Source organism: Chiloscyllium plagiosum, chromosome 3 (assembly GCF_004010195.1).
Source record: "Chiloscyllium plagiosum isolate BGI_BamShark_2017 chromosome 3, ASM401019v2, whole genome shotgun sequence".
Lineage (NCBI taxonomy): Eukaryota > Metazoa > Chordata > Chondrichthyes > Orectolobiformes > Hemiscylliidae > Chiloscyllium > Chiloscyllium plagiosum.
In genome coordinates, this window is record NC_057712.1 from 70,566,832 (window position 1) to 70,583,507 (window position 16,676).

Here is a 16,676-nt window from a genome sequence, read left to right on the forward strand (position 1 = left end):
TACATAACAAACCTTGGTAACCCAGACAGAAAAGAAAGCTTTAACGCTGTCAACTCTTTTAACGTTTTACTTCCCACATTAACTTCCGTCTGCTACAATCCAATTGCTCCCCACTCATCATTCCTATCATCCACATATTTTGCATAAGAAATGTTTGAGCTTTACATTTCAATTCATGATTACAAGGGATATTTTTCAAAAATAATAAACAAAACAAGCACGTTTATTTTAAATGAAAACATTTTTTATCAAAAATCTCATCTAAAAGTTTTTGCAAATGCCATACAATCTACAACAGTATAAAGCAGGTAGTGTCCATAAAGGTTGGAAGTTAATTACATGAAAGACAGTACAACAGCACAAAGAACAGAATGTGGTAAGTGGCTTTAGAATAATAAATACGATAATTTCTTTATATTGCATTTTACGGAAGCTATTGTTAGATAAGAAAATAAACTCTAAATTAATTTTAAAAGTTAAACTGCAAATTACTAATACCTGCACATATTCTATCCACAACATTTCTCATATTTTACTGAGTTATATAAATATCATTTGAATCCATGTGTAGATAAATGCCATCAGTCAAAAAACAAATCAGAAGCAGTTACAACGAAACAGGTTGTTGCAATGTTATCATTTTGAGAATTCTATCTAATTTCTCCCCAAACTGTCAAGAAAAAGAAATGCTGAGTTTGCTTCAACTTGAAGTGGCAATCTCTTGTATTTAATTGCTGTATAAATCTGGGCAATTTGGTGTCACTTGTGAAAATGATATGTTACGCAGTGTTGTGGTTCAGTGGCCTGTTATGATGTATTGTCCTTATCTTCACATTCTTGTGGTTTTGGTGGTTCTTCTGACACAGATGTTTTTTCTTCTGCTCCATCTATGATCAATCAAGAATAAGATGAATAAAGAGAAACAAAAAATATATACCGCAATGACTTATTGCTTACAATGTATAGTTGTAAAAACAAATAGTACGGTTTGTTTTGAATGTTTATGACCAATAACCGATGTGAGTTTTGTTGTAATCATAACAATTTTGTCCAGATAGCTCTGAGCGAGGCTGCTTTACCCAGTTATTTTTATTTTGTAAAAGCCCTACTTTTCAAAATCCAATACCCTTGTTAATAAAGTGGTAATGAACACTCATGTTTAATTTGTGGAATTGGTTTATTTATTCTTGTTTATGCCTCTTATTAAGGGAAGTCTTCACAAAAAAAAAACCTTATCTCCTAATTTATGGGCTGACTTTCTGAGAACAAATGTTCATTTTTTGTCTCAACAAATTTGTGGATGATGATAGAAGCACCTTTATGTGAAAAGTACTTGTCATTCCTATCAGTAAACTAGTTCTTAGATCATAAGCTGTGCTTTCAGGTGCTGATGTATCATTGTTGGCATTAATATGTGAGGCATTTTGTGTGACTCGCATACTTATTCCAGCACAAATGTAGTGTCAAGACTCCAGAACAAATTTGCTGAAGTTAGGATATATTAATTGACTTCAATGAGACTTATCAAACACAGTGAGAGAGACAAAAAACAGCAGAATTGGCACAACACTCCACTTTCCACTATAATTTAAACTCATGAAATGGTTACCTTTTAATGCTGCATAACCATCCACCTAGCCAGATTACATTGGTCCATGTAGTAATGTCAAGGAATATGATACTTATTCAAACTTTGCATATACACAGAATTTGTAGAGCTGCAGCATGGGATATTGTTGGAAGCCAGGGCTAGTGTAACACTTGTATAAATTGACAATTTAATTTGGCAAATTTATTGAAGGAACTGTAAACTCAAAGTATAATAAAGCTATATAGATGTTCAATTGCTGAAGTCACAACAAAAAGTGAGTGAATTCAACTAGCAACTTTCTCCACCGGACCTCTGTGTTGAACATCAGGTACCAACATCTCAGGGCATACTTCATAGGTACTGGCTGTGTCCATCCCTTGTCCTCAGATACTGGTATAAGAAATATGTCAAACTCTAAGCAGCCTAGTTGTATACTTCTGATTCACTTAGAGGGTTCTTCTGCACCTTGTGCTGCACCAGCAACAATCATTGTAATGCTGCAGCCCTGTGCATTCAGGGGCATGCACACAGCTCATGGATTGATCTGCACCCACATTGCTGGTTTCTTCACATGCTGTCATAGTGCTCAATCACTTGAAACTACCTAGATGCTTGCAGTATCCCTGCCTTGCTTGGCCTTGGCATTTTCCATTTGTCCCCTCACTCGAAGATTCCAGGCTCCTATTATTTCTGGTTTGACTTACCATTTAGCAAAGACACAAAGGCAGGAATTTTGGCATGGTTATTATTTGGCCTCATTCAAGTCAAAGTGCATGGACTTCACTCAAAGTGGTTCCAGCTCTGTAAGTAAAAGGCAGCTTTCATACTAGTCCAGGGGCTTGGATAGTCTGTCGGCTGCTCGGGGCAATCAGAGTCAGGATGCTCTACACATTAGGAGAGAGGTGCCAAATGTCAGGGAGCTCTCTACTCAGCTTGTCCTTTCCTGCCTTATTATGGGAGTCGATAAAGTATGGAGCTGGAAAAGCCCGGCAAGTCAGGCAGCATCGGATGAGCAGAAAAGTCAACATTTCAGATCGGGACCCTTCATCAGGGCTGCAGAGGGGGAAGGGAACTGTGAAATAAATAGAGAAAGTGAGGTGGGACTGGGGAAAATATGGGTGGGATGATGATGGGTCGAAACAGTTAGGGGGTTATTGTGATTGGTCAGTGGGAAGGGTTGAGCAGATAGGTGAGAAGGAAAATGGAACATTGTGCCAGATCTGCTTCCTGCTCCAATGCTGTCTGACTTGCTGATCCTTTCCAGGTCCACATTTTATCGACTCTGACTTCCAGCAGTCCTTACTATCTTCAAGCCACTGCCTTATTGTGGGCTGTTTTCCCCCTGGAGTGAGAGAGAGGCTGTATTAACGGGGATGAAAGTTGGTGGCACAGTCATTGTTGGTGCAGATGGGGAGGTGTCACAAACAAGTGAGTAAGCAGGACAGAGGCCCTGCAGAGTTAGAGCAATAGAGGGTTGGAGTGACAGCAAGTGAATGAAGATGTTGTAGGCAAGAGCAAGGGTGGTAGAGCATGAGCCTTGGTGGGAGTATCAGAGTGTGAGCTATCGGAGAAAAGATAGTGAAACTTACCCTGGCAGAGTAGAGAAGAACATTGACCTTTTTCCTACATTTCCTGACCATTCCTTCAACCCAAATGATAACCTCAGACCAGGCTGGCATGCTCTGGTGTTGTGGTCTCCTCCTCTGGTTCTGGGGGACGATGGCATCCCACTTCTGCACCACCCTATCCAGCAGGACCTTTAGATGTGCCCACAAAGTGAAGGGCACTGATTTCTCCATCTGGATATTGAGGGCAAATATCAAGAACCAATAGGTTTTAAAGATAATGCAAGGGATGCCAGTTAATTCTGGAATACCCTGGCAGTGATAAGATATTCTGGCATCAACACTTCCTAAGATCGAGCTGGAAATGAATATAAGAGATGCCATAGAGGCAGGTAGGTAGTTTATAAAGCAAGTTTGGTAAGACACAGTGCAAATATTTAAGGCTTTGCAGTAAAAAAAACTTACAAAAAACTTGAGAGACCTCAAACTTAGCCAATAAAAAATGTAAGATTCAATGCAGAGGTGGTATTTTGATTCCAACATGACTCTCCTTTGGAGTTCCAAAGAAGACAATGCTAACTGTCAGACTTTCCTGGCTGCAATCTTTACCTGTGTTTATGGATAATTCTGACAGCTTGTTTGGTAAATCAGCTGAATTGACTCCTGCTGGAGAGCCAAGGATATCAGGTAAGGCATTTCTACGGCCTGCTCGTCCTGATGAGACAAAATCTGTGACACCAGGCTCCACATCAGTCATTTCGGAGTCGTCTCTTCATAGCAACAGCTGAAAGAAAATTGGGAAGATTGTGAAATCATGGCACTTAACCTTTATTCCACTTCCCACCACTCCTCCCACACCCCCACTGAGATTTAAAATAAATACAGCACTAACATGTCCCAGAGCAGTGAAACTATAATAGCCTCACCCACAAGGAAACCAGCAAGGCTGGCAAATGAGACATACTGGGTCTGATATTTCTAGTGGACGAGTATGACCTGTAGTTCATTTCTATATATTACTATTTATTTTACTGTTTTTGCTCTCTCATAAGCCACAGATGACACATCCGTTTGTAATAATTGTTTCATATTCAACTCATCTACATTCACTGAAGAGATATAAGATCAGATTTTGATTTCATGCGAAAACCTAATTTGCATCATTCCTATTTTGTATTTGTCAGTGGCAGATTCGCTATCACACAGGGACTCAAATGAGATGTGGAACTGTCCATCCCTTGCAAGTAAGTGGGATTATTTGTTGTTATGGGAAAACATCCTTGTCAAAGGTAGTAAATATTCAATCGAAGAAAAATTGCCTAAGTAGCAGGAACTTGTGAGATGGATGTGGAGCTTATAGTCTGGGTCACTCTGCTCATGCAGTCAAAGCAACTAAACAAAACTCTAATTAATAAATTTTAAGTAGCACAACAAAATCTTTATTACACTGTTCTCTGTTTCATATGTGCTTGCATATTTCCTCAAGTCAATCCAATGCTTGGTTATGAGGATACGTTTCCACTGCAAATAAAAAATGTTTTCATTAAATGCCACCTCAGAAAATAATATGTTAGCTGGAGAGCTGAACAGCAATTCAGGTTTCAAACTGAAAAGTTTAGAACATCTTAAGAAATAAATTAAAATATATAATACTTGAGGGGTATTAGTGGTCATATTTCTTATTATGATTTACCAGAGATATATTTCACAAGATAGAGTTTCTTCTTAAAACAGTTCATAACTATATCAGCTAACAACGTTGGCAGCTTTATTGGTACTCGCAGACCTTTTCTTCCCATTCATTGCAGGGTTAGAAACACGTTCTGAATGCAAAACTATTTTAGAATCCTCTTTCATGTTTGCTTCATATGGCAGAAGGCCCTTTTCTTTTGATATTAATACCTGGCTTGAAAACCAAGTGTGACAATCACACGAGTTATCCAACTAATTCAGCTGGGAGAACAATTCTACTTTCTACATTTAACAAGGTATAAAAGAGGTTTATTGACAGGCTTATAAATGCTGGTAAATTTAAAATTCTTACAAATTCAGCTTGTCCAAGATTATCTAGATTGTCTGCCCAATGTTAGTAAAATGCCAAATGTTTTTCTAGGTACGTGGATCTTTCTAAATTTCAATTATACTGGCTAATTAAAGTGACGCAAGATCACTTCAAACCTAAAGCTGAACTTTGAAGTATTTGCTTCCTGCACAGTCAAACCTGGCTTACAGAAATGCAGTGGAGCTTGTGTTGAAAAAAAATTCACATCTTATCTTATTACAGATAAATTAGTTGAATTTCTCATTTCAAGATCGCGACTGAAAAGGTTTCTGGAATCAACTGACCAACAATCTTAGTTCTACTTTACAAAGAACAATCATGGCATTATCATATTGTACTAGCTCAGTAATAGCATATTGATCGTGGATTTTGATATGTGAGCAGAGAACACTGAAGATAATTCTACTATTGTTATCATTCCTAAGTTGCAAAACACCAACGTAGCTTAGGTTCACTTAAAAATATTACCAGCAGAGGTCACTGTTCATTTAAAAAACAGAATAAATGACTCGCAATGGCAAATGGTGGTTTTAAAAAATACCACTCTGAAAATTCAAAATCCCAAATTCTATCTCTAATAGTATTCCCACAAGAAGATTATTTCCAAAAGCATCACTATACTTGGAAAAGAGCACAAAATATGATACATTTTAAAAAAAAAACATCATTATTGACTTCCGACTCTTCCTGGCTCCATAATAAGCAAAAAACTAAAAGCTTGGCTTTCAGGCTCAGCCTCCAACAGTCCCTGAGTTGGTTGCCAAGTGCCTGACATTATCGACTGTATGTTGTGGTTTGTTGCTAATGATCAAGGTTTGTGTAAAGATTTGTAGCTTGGGTGCCGGTTGTCGTGGTTGTGGGGATGTTCACTGAGTTGGGAAGTTGATTTGCGTCCCCTATCTAGGTGACATCTCCAGTGCTTTGGAGCCTCCTGTGAAGTGCTGCTGTACTGTGTCTTCTGGAATTTATTTGGTTCCGTTTCTGCTACTTGCGGTTGTCAGTTCCGATTGCTCATTGTAGTGGCCGATATATTGGGTCTAGGTCTATGTGTTTTTTGATAGATGGCACTCATCCATAGACTCCATCAATTAGCATACTGACCTGGACCCAATATACCGGCCACTACAACAAACAACTGGAACCCGCAATCGGAAGTCGCAAGAATGGAACCAAATAAATTCCAGAAGACACCGTACAGCAGCACTTCACAGGAGGCTCCAAAACACTGAAGATGTCATCTAGACAGGGGACAAAATGTCTGCAAATCAACTTCACAGCTCAACAAGCATACCCACAACTACAACAGTTGCTAATGAATTTTGAAATGGCCTCCAGTACCACACAATAACATAAACAAAGAATCTAAAACCTGTTTCAGTGTGGACCTAGATGCATGCATGATTAACTGGAAAATAAAAGGGGGTAGAGCGCTTCGGATATAGAATGTGTGCATTGAACATGTGGACAGTGAAGTTCTCCACTCAGAGTACAATTTGTGTCCCTGACACACTCAGTGCTTCCTCCAGGCTGTGTTCAACATAGAAGAACACTGATTCATCAGCTGAGGGAGGACACTATGTGGTAATCAGCAGGACCTTTCCTTGTCCATGTTTGACCTGATGCCATGAGACTTTATGGGTTTCAGAGTCAATGTTGAGGACCTCTAGGGCAACTCCTTGCTAACTGTGTGCCCCTGTGCCATGGGCTCTGCTGGGTCTGCCCTGGCAGTAGGACAGGACATATCCGGGATGGTGATGGTATTGTCTGGGATATTGTTTGCAGAGGTTTCTTTGCCCATGTGTGACCTGCTGCCATAAGATGTCATGAGATCCAGCATCAACATTGAACACTCCCAGACCAACTCTCTCTTGACAATGTGCCACCAAGCTGCCACCTCTGGTGGATTTTTCCTGCTATTGGGACAACGATGCCCAGGGAATGGTGACATCCAGGACAATGTTTGTGAAGTATGATTCTGTAAGTATGACTATATCAGGCTGTTCTTCACTAGTCTGTAAGACAGCCCTCTCTCTTTTTGGCACCAGCTCCCATATGTTTGTCAGGTAGTTTTTGCAAGATGGGCAGAGGTGCATTTGTTATTGTAATTTAAAAGTGATTTTGTTAATACTGGGTGATTCATCTGGTTTCAGTCCTTGTATTTGATTTTTTCATAACGAGATATAAATAAGTAGTGTGCTACTCATTTCGGAGGGCATTTAAGGGTCAACCATATTGCCATGAATTACTGTCACATACAGTAGTACGTTTTCCACTCCTACACAATATTAGTGAACCAGATGAGACAACCATCTACAATGGTGTCATGTTCATCCTTTAACTAGCTTTGTTAATAAGTTACTATGATTTATTAATTGAACTCAATTATTCATTTCAATTTATTATCTGAATTCAAATTTCACCATTTACCAACGGGGATGGGGGGTAGGAATCAAAACCATGTCCCCAGAGTCTTGGCCTGGGTATCTTGATGGCTTATTCAGTGACATTGCCACCATGTCATCCCTATCCTAAATACCAGTAACCTGAGTAGCAGGCCCTTAAAGTGGCATTAATTTCACACCTAAAGTTCCCAATTGGCAGAAGTGTAAGCAGGTTCTCTGCTTATCTTAGCAGCACCTGAATAAAGAGGGTGTAGATGGGACATTGTCAGTGTAAATCACCCACAACTCTCCTGCCTGACTGAATCCCCCTTGTCCCCAAATACACAATGGCGAAGTGTATTAAATCACAGCTCATGTTTTAGACCAGACAATGAATAATGTACCATTCTTACTCTTCTCACTAGAAAATCTTAATATTTCAGCAACATTCCATAAGAAATCAGTTGTACATGTGCCAAGATTTTAACGCAAGTGAACACAAAGAGAATAAGAAATGCTGGAGATCACAGTAGCTCAGGCAGCATCCATAGAGAGAGAGAGCAAACTAACGTTTCGAGTCTAGATGACTCTTCATCAGAGCTGAAGTGAAATGTGGAGGGGGCAGCATTTATGCTGTAGTGAGGCAGGGAGGCTGGTTGGAATGCTGGGGAATGAAGGATGTTGGTAGTTCAGATTAAGTGATTGGAATGTGAGAATGGTATAACGATAGGGTGTCTAACTGCCAGACTGGAAAGAACAGACAGTCCCATTGGAGTTTGGGGGAGAGAGTGTAGCAAGCAAAGCTGAAAGAAAGGGAAGAAATGGGTTCACTCTTTGAAGGTGTTGAACTCAATATTAAGCCCAGAAGTTTGTAAAGTGCCTAACCTGAAGATGAGAAGTTGTTCCTCTAGTTTTCGCTGTGATTCGCTGGAGTATTGCGGCATGCTGAGAACAGATAAGTGGGCATAGGAACAGGACACTGTGCTAACATCACCGACTACAGGAAGGCTAGGGTCATGCTTGCACACAGACCAGAGGTGTTCTGCAAAGCAGTCACGCAGTCTGAGTTTGATTTCTCCAGTGCAGAGTAGGCTACATTGGGTACAGCGAATACAATACACAAGATTGGAGGAGGTACAGGTGAAATGCTGCTTCACCTGGAAACACGGTTTAGGCCCTTGGATGGTGAGCAGGATGGAGGTGAAGGGACGGGTGTTACACCTTCTGTGGCTACATGGGAAGGTAAGGTGGGGGTGGTGGGGGTGGGACCGATCGCTGTGAAATACAGAAAAGAATGTGAGGGGTACATATGTTTGGTGGCACCATTCTATTGGAGTTATATGAAATGGTGGATGGCATCAGAGGAATTGTGGGTGTAAGTGGGCAGGGTCTGGACAAGTGGAGAAAGAATGGAGTTAAGGTCGGAGAAAATGAGCTCAGTGGGATAGGAACAAGCTGACACAATAGGTCTACCAAGGCAGTCTGGTTTGTGAATCTTGGGAAGGATGTTGGAATGGGCCTGTCTGGGGTTGGGAGACTATAAGGTTGGAGACAATGGGGAAAGGATTCCCAGAGGTAATGAGATTGGTGACAGTGCAGGCAACAATGGATTAATGTTTAGATGTGGAGTCATGCTCTGGGGCGCGGGGCGATAGGAAGAAGTGTCTGAGAGCTGGTGTTGAACCTCTGCAAGGTGGCGATCAGTGCACAAAACTACAACAGCACCAACTTGGTCAGTGGGTTTGATAACAAAGTTAAGGTTGGACCTGAGAGAACAATGTGTGGAAATTTCAGAAAGGGACAGGTTAGAGTGGGTGAGAAGAGCATAGAAAGTTAGATGGTCAATGTTACACCAGCAGGTTTCAATGAAGAGATTGAGGACTCGTAAGAGGCCAGAGGAAGGGGTCCAAGTGGAGGGTGAACACTGAAGGTGAGTGATAGGATCAGTGAAATGAGGGGGGAGTCCTGCCCAAAGAAGTGTGCATGGAGATGGAGATGGCGGAAAAACAGCTCCCCCTAATGGTGATCCTGAAAGGTGGGGGCATATGTGTATGAAGCTGAGGCCTTTGCTGAAGACAGTACATTCAGCCTCAGAGAGGGGAAGGTCAGGAGATAAGGTCTGAGACTGGATGGAGTAAACTCTTGGGAACAGAAACGGGTGTCATCTGAGGGCTGAGAAGGGATGGGCAAGAAGAGAGGGTAAGGGATCAGCTCTGAATGACAGGTCCTAGAGGCGGAAAGAGGAGGGAAGCACAGGACAGGTGCTAGAGCTGATGAGCCTTGAATCCTGAAGGAAAGAGAAAAAGTCTTTTGTTGAGGTGACAGTTGAGATGAAGGATGCAGTGAAATGGAGGAATGGCACAGCTTGGAGAGAAGGTGAATCGATGTTGCTGCAGAGTGGAGTCGAGTTCATCACCTTCCCTTTCTTTTAGCTTTGCATATTATATTCCCTCTCTCCTCTCCCCCCTGTTCCATTCTGTTCTTTCCAGTCTGGAAGTTAGACACACCATTTTTCTGCCATTCTCGCCTTCCGATCACTTAATCTGAACTATTAGCACCCTTTCTCCCTGAGTATTTCAACTCCCACTGGCCCTCACTATTGCAGAAATGCTACCCCCTCCACACTTCACTTCAGCTCTGATGGACAATCGTCTCGACTCGAAACATTTACTTGCTCTTGCTCCATGGATGCTGCTTAATCCATTGGGACCTCCAGCATTTCTTGTTTTCAATACAGATTCCAGCAACTGCAGTAATTTGCTCCGATATTGATCATCAAGAGAGTTTCAGGTTTCATTGCTATAAAATCACAACACAAAGTAAATTGGAGATTATATTCATAAAGAGTTCCAAAAAACATAAAGTAAATAGATAATTCCCACTGCATTTGCATAAATTCTGATGTGCATTCAAATGTATTTGAGCCTTCATTGGAAAAATTGTAGTGTTGAAGGAGTAAACAATTAGCTCCAATCATTGGTTTGTTAAGGTCTTTTCACTGAAAATGATTTAAGATGTAGTGCACATATGTCTTTTCACAAGATTAGGTGATAGAAATCAGTGCTTAGGCTTGTTTTCACATTGAAATCCTAATGTGAATGTCTCTCTTTGGAAACACAAGCTGACTGTCTGGAGAACTCTGAAACTAGGTCAGAAAATTTGCATTTTAATGCCTGATTTAAATATTAGTGAAAGCTGCCTGTTTAATGGCTACATCAGAATTACATCAGTACTAGTTTCCTAACGATCCATTGAATACACTCACAACTTGTCACTTGTTTTTTGTTTCCTCTTTTAACGGGTCTCAGTGCAGGAGAATGGAGCATTTTCTAATTTTAGGCACTGGGTTTGGTGCAGAGTAAAAAATTTTTCTTCTCTGCCCTAACAAACATAATACATCAACATCAAATGGCTCTAAAGTGTAAAGAGAACATGTGTATTCTGAATCTTGCTTTCTAATTTGAAACCTTAAGGTCTCAACCTCAACTTCACTTACTTAGTTCTCTTCTCTGCAATGTTACCACTCCATCAATGTCTTTTTTAAGTGTACTGTGCCTAATACCAATATAGAACAGAATATGATGCACACCCCGATCCCCCCGACTCCAGCATGCGAGAAGTTCAGAGTTATGGCTTAGGTATAGTGGGTCATGTGATCATGTGGGAAAATACAGACCGGAGATTCCACACCTTTTCACCTTCCTCCAGTTAAATCAAGGTTGGGAAGGGTAGCACTTACTTGGCGAGTGCTCAAGTGAGAGTACCGGCTGTTTCAGGACATCATTCCATTGTCAGTGATATTCAGCTAGCATGGGTCCTAACATACAGGGAGGTTACCTAATAGGCTTTACAGTGACCTACTAGGATGGGTCCAATACTCTCAGTCGAGAGTGTGTTGCTGGCAAAGCACAGCAGGTCAGGCAGCATCCAAGGAACAAGAGAACAAGGGCAAAAGCCCTTCTTCGGGACAGACATTTCCAGCAGCACACTCTCGACTCTAATCTCCAGCATCTGCAGTCCTCACGTTTGCCAATGTTTTCAGGCCCAGAATCAGGAAGAAGAAGGGCCTGCAGGAGCTAATGCACTGGCCTTGTTGTCAAATCCTGCCCTCACAGGCTAGCAAGTCATCTGAGGGCCCACTTACCTGCCTCTGGAATATCCAGTGTCAATCTTCTGGGCAGGCCACATTAGAATACAGGTAGTGCCCGCTGCATCCAGTTGCCCTTAGGGGTGAGATTTCAGCTGCAGACATGGCAGTGCAGCAATTAAACATCTCTGGGGGAAAGACATACCCCAGCACAGAGCTCCTGATGCCAATTGGGAACTTTATTCCAGGTTGGGGGGAGAATCAACAAATTCTGTAGTGGCATGCCTACTGTCCACATTGAAAGTCCAGGGATAATTTTTAAATTGGACCTAACCCATGATTTACATGATGTGGAAACATCAAATGAGGTAGCACAGAAGGAGGTCATTATGATATCCTTAAAGATTGAGACTGGGAAATAAGAATGGTGAATCTGGAAATGGCGGAGGAGCTGAACAAGTACTCTGCAGCAGTTTTCATGGTAGATGACATTGGTAGTATTCCAAAATATTAAATAATCAGGCACTAAATGGTGTAGGAAATAAATGCAATAACTATCATTTGAAAAAAGTTCTAGGGCAACTAATGGGGCTAAAATTGGCATTGAGGAGATAGCGGTGAGCTGCTTTCTTAAACTGCTGCAATTTTTGTGATATTGATACATCCACAGTGTTGTTATGGAAAAATTCCAGGATTTTGACCCAGCAGCAGTGATGAAATAGTGATATAACCCCATATCAGGATGGTTTGTTGATTAGGAGGAAGGTTGCATGTGGTTTTCCCATGTATTTACTGTCCTTGTCATTCTAGGTGGTCATGGGCATGGAAGCTGTTGTCTAAGGAGCATTGGCAAGTTGCTGCACTACATATTGTGGATGGTACACAGATCAGGCACATTGGTGATGGAGGAGTGAGTATTGAAGCTGTTAAAGATGGTGTCAATCAAGTGATAACTTTGAACTGAATGGTGTTGAATTTCTTGAGTGGTAATGCCATTGAATATCAGGGGAGAAAGGTTGGATTCTCTGTTCTTGAAGATGGTCTTTGCCTAGCACTTTTGTGGTAAAAATGCTGCTTGGCATTTATTAGCTCAAGACTGAAAGCTGTCTAGGTGTTACTGCACCTGGCTCCAGACAGCTTCAGGATCTGAGGAATTGCGAACGGTGCTGCACATTGTGTAGTCATCAGTGAACATCCCACTTCCTTATGATGGAGACAAGGTTATTCATGAAGCAATTGAAAATGGTTGGGCTGAAGACACTACCCTGAGGAACTCCAGCAGAGATGTGCTTTGACTGAGGTGAATGACCTTCAACAAGCACAATTTTCATTTTCGTGCTAGATATGAATCCAAACAATTCCCACTGTTTCCTACAGCTTCCTATTGATTTCAGTTTTACTTGGATTCCTTAATCAATCAAATGCTGCCTGTTGTCAAGTGCAATTACCCTAACTTCCCTTCTTGTTTTAACTCTTTTCCATGCTGTAATCTGACGTCAAGAGCTGAGCAGGCCTGAATCCTAAACTGAGCATTAGTGAGCAGATTATTCCTAAGCAGTTATTGCTTGATAGCACTGTTTATAATAAGTTTCATCACTGTTCTGATGATTGAAAGTAGACTGATGGACAGTGATTGGCTGGAGTGGATGCATCCTGCTTTCTGTGCACAGGACACATCAGGCCAGTTCGAATGAATGGATATGCTGAGAGGATGGTTCCCCCATGGGAGAGACTAGGAGCACAAGGCATAGAATAAAGGAGCACCAATTTAAGACTGAGGTAAGGTGGAATTTCTTCTCTCAGAGAGTTGTGAATCTTTGGAATTCCTTCCCACAAAGAGTTGTGGAGGCAATATCCTTGTGTGTATTTAAGGCTGAGATAGATAAGATTCTTAACCAGTAGGTGAATCAAGGTTATGAGAAAAGGCAGGAAAGTGTGCAAGGGGAATATCAGATGAGCCATGCTCCTATCAAATGGCAGAGCAAGCCCCAGAGACTGAACAACATACACTTGTTCTTATTTCTAATGGTCTTATTTTGGGTATCTGCCACGGAAAAAACTTTGATGGAGGGAAATCAATGTGTCACTTAACGAAAGGATGCACCATGAGTCTTTGACCAGAATGAAAGTGACAAACCCTGTTAGTTTTAAGTGGTCAAAATCCATTCTTTCAGACTGTTACGTAGTCTTCAGAACCTACCATTATCAGCAGAGGAAAGACAGATGACAACTGTGTTTTTTTTTAATTCGTAGGGTTTTATTGAGAAAACAATCACTTTTTTTGGTGGGTTTATTCAGAGATAACTTTTGTAGCAATGGGTGGTTAGGTTTGTAAGCAGTTTATTTCTTCAAGAAATACAGCACAAAAGTTAAAGATTGACTTGGTCTATAAGGATATCTCACTGTCTCACCTTTCAGACATTGTTTACTTGAACTGATATTTTGTACTTACTTTGTAAAACTTGAGATTAAACTACTTTACAATTTTATCTATTAGTATTTCTGAACTTTCTGGATTAGTTTATGTCATATGGTTTTCAACACTTCCCCACTGTGTTCCTTGTTTTAAAATAACTTGCTCCAAGTACTCACAGGCAGAAAACACATTGAGCAGATGGCCTTTCAGACAAAGAGTCATCAATAGGTGTTTGATTTAATAAGGGATTTGGATCAAATAAGCAAGATTTCAGGCGACGAACTCAGGGCATCTTTCATGAGGACATGACCGCATACATCCCTCTATAATAAACAAGTAGGCAAGGATTATATGATAAAATGTTTTGCTATCTCAATGGTTAGCGATAAAACACAATGAAGTGGTGTGATGTATAATTAGTGATTAATAATTAAAGACATCTTAAAAGTTCAAACCTATTGTTTGGGATATTTGCAATGATAATTAATCGCTGGAAAGTGACACTACATGCAAAAGCTGATACACAAATTGCTTTATCGGTACCATTTTCTCTTGGGAGCTATCTATGGAATGGGTGAGTTAAGACAGACAAGCAGTTTTAAGAGCAATGATCTTATAAGTTGAGTGACATATAAAAGAATAAATTAATAGATAATGGAAGTGAGCATACAGTACCCATGCATTCCAAAATTAACCATAATTTGTTCATGCACTGTACATGCATTCCAAACCTAACCATAATTTGTTCATGCACTGTACATGCATGCCCCATGCTTCAGAGACATCTCTAATGTTATGAGTTCTAGTTTAGAAAGGGTTAATAAGTCCTACTTTCCAGAGTTGTGTTTGCAGGAAGCAGATATCAGAAGGAATACAGAAGAAAGAGGATTTACATGTATCTGGAAAGGCAAGGATTGATTAGAGATAGTCAATATGACTTTGTGTGTGGGAACTCTCTCACTAACTTGATTGAATTTTTTGAAAAAGTGACAACGAAGATTAATTAAGAGGGTGGTGGGTGTTGTCTGTATGGACTTCAGTAAAGCATTTGACAGGGTTTTGTATGGTAGACTGGTTAGATCACAAACGTGAATGGATCCCCAGGACCTGATCGGTGTACCCTAGAAGTCTGTGGGAAGCTAGGGAAGTGATTGCTGGACCTCCTGCTGAGATATTAATATCATTGGTAGTTACAGATGAGGTGCTGGAAGACTGGAGGTTGGCTAACGTGGTTCCACTGTTTACGAAAGGTGGTAAGGACAAGCCAAGGAAGTATAGACCAGTGAGCCTGACATCGGTGGTGGGCAAGTTGTTGGATGGAATCCTGAGGGGCAGGACTTACACATATTTGGAAAGGCAAGGACTGATTAGGGAGAGTCAACATAGATTTGTGTGTAGGACGTCATGTCTCACTTAATTGATTGAGTTTTTTGATGAAGTAACAAAGAGGGCCAATGACGACAGAGCAGTGGACGTGATCTATATGGATTTCAGTAAGGTGTTTGACAAGGTTCCTCATGGTAGACTGCTAACAAGGTTAGATTAGATGGAATACAGGGAGAACAGGCTTGAAGGTAGAAGCTTGAAGCTTGAAGGTATCCGTTGCTCCCAATGCGGTTTCCTCTACATTGGGGAGACTGGACACCTCCTAGCAGTGCGCTTTAGGGAATACCTCTGGGACACCTGCACCAATCAACCACAACACCCTGTGGCCCAACATTTCAACTCCCCCTCCCACTCTGCCGAGGACATGGAGGTCCTTCCCCCCTGACCTATCATCTTCATCTCCTCCCCCACTCACCTATTGTACTCTATTCTACTTTCTCCACACCCCACCCTCCTCTCACTTATCTCTCCACCCTTCAGGCTCTCTGCCTGTATTCCTGATGAAGGGCTTTTGCCCGAAACATCGATTTTACTGCACCTCGTATGCTGCCTGAACTGCTGTGCTCTTCCAGCATCACTCTAATCTAGATTGAAGGTTGAAGATCTGGTGGTGGTGGTGGAGGGTTGCTTTACAGATTGCAGGCCTGTGACCAGTGTGTGCCACAAGATTTGGTGCTGAGTCCACTGCTTTTTGTCACTTATATAAATGATTTGGAAGTGAGTACAGGAGGTATAATTAATAAGTTTGCAGATTACACCAAAATTGGAGGTGTAGTGGACAGTGAAGAAGGTTTCCTCAGAGTACAATGGGATCTTGATCAGGTGGGCCAATGGGCCGAGGAGTGGCAGATGGAGTTTAATTTAAATAAATGTAAGGTGCTACATTTTGGAAAGGCAAATCAGGGCAGGACATATATACAGGTCCTGGGGAGTGTTGCTGAACAAAGAGACCTTGGAGTGCAGGTTCATACTTCCTTGAAAGCGGAGTCACAGGTAGATAGGATAGTGAAGAAGGTGTTTGGTATGCTTCCCTTTATTGGTCAAAGCATTGTGTATAAGGGTTGGGAGGTCATGTTGCGGCTGTATAGGACATTGGTTTGACCACTTTTGAAATATTGTGTGCAATTCTGGTCTCTGTACTGTAGGAAGGATGTTGTGAAACTTGAAAGGGTTCAGAAAAGATTTACA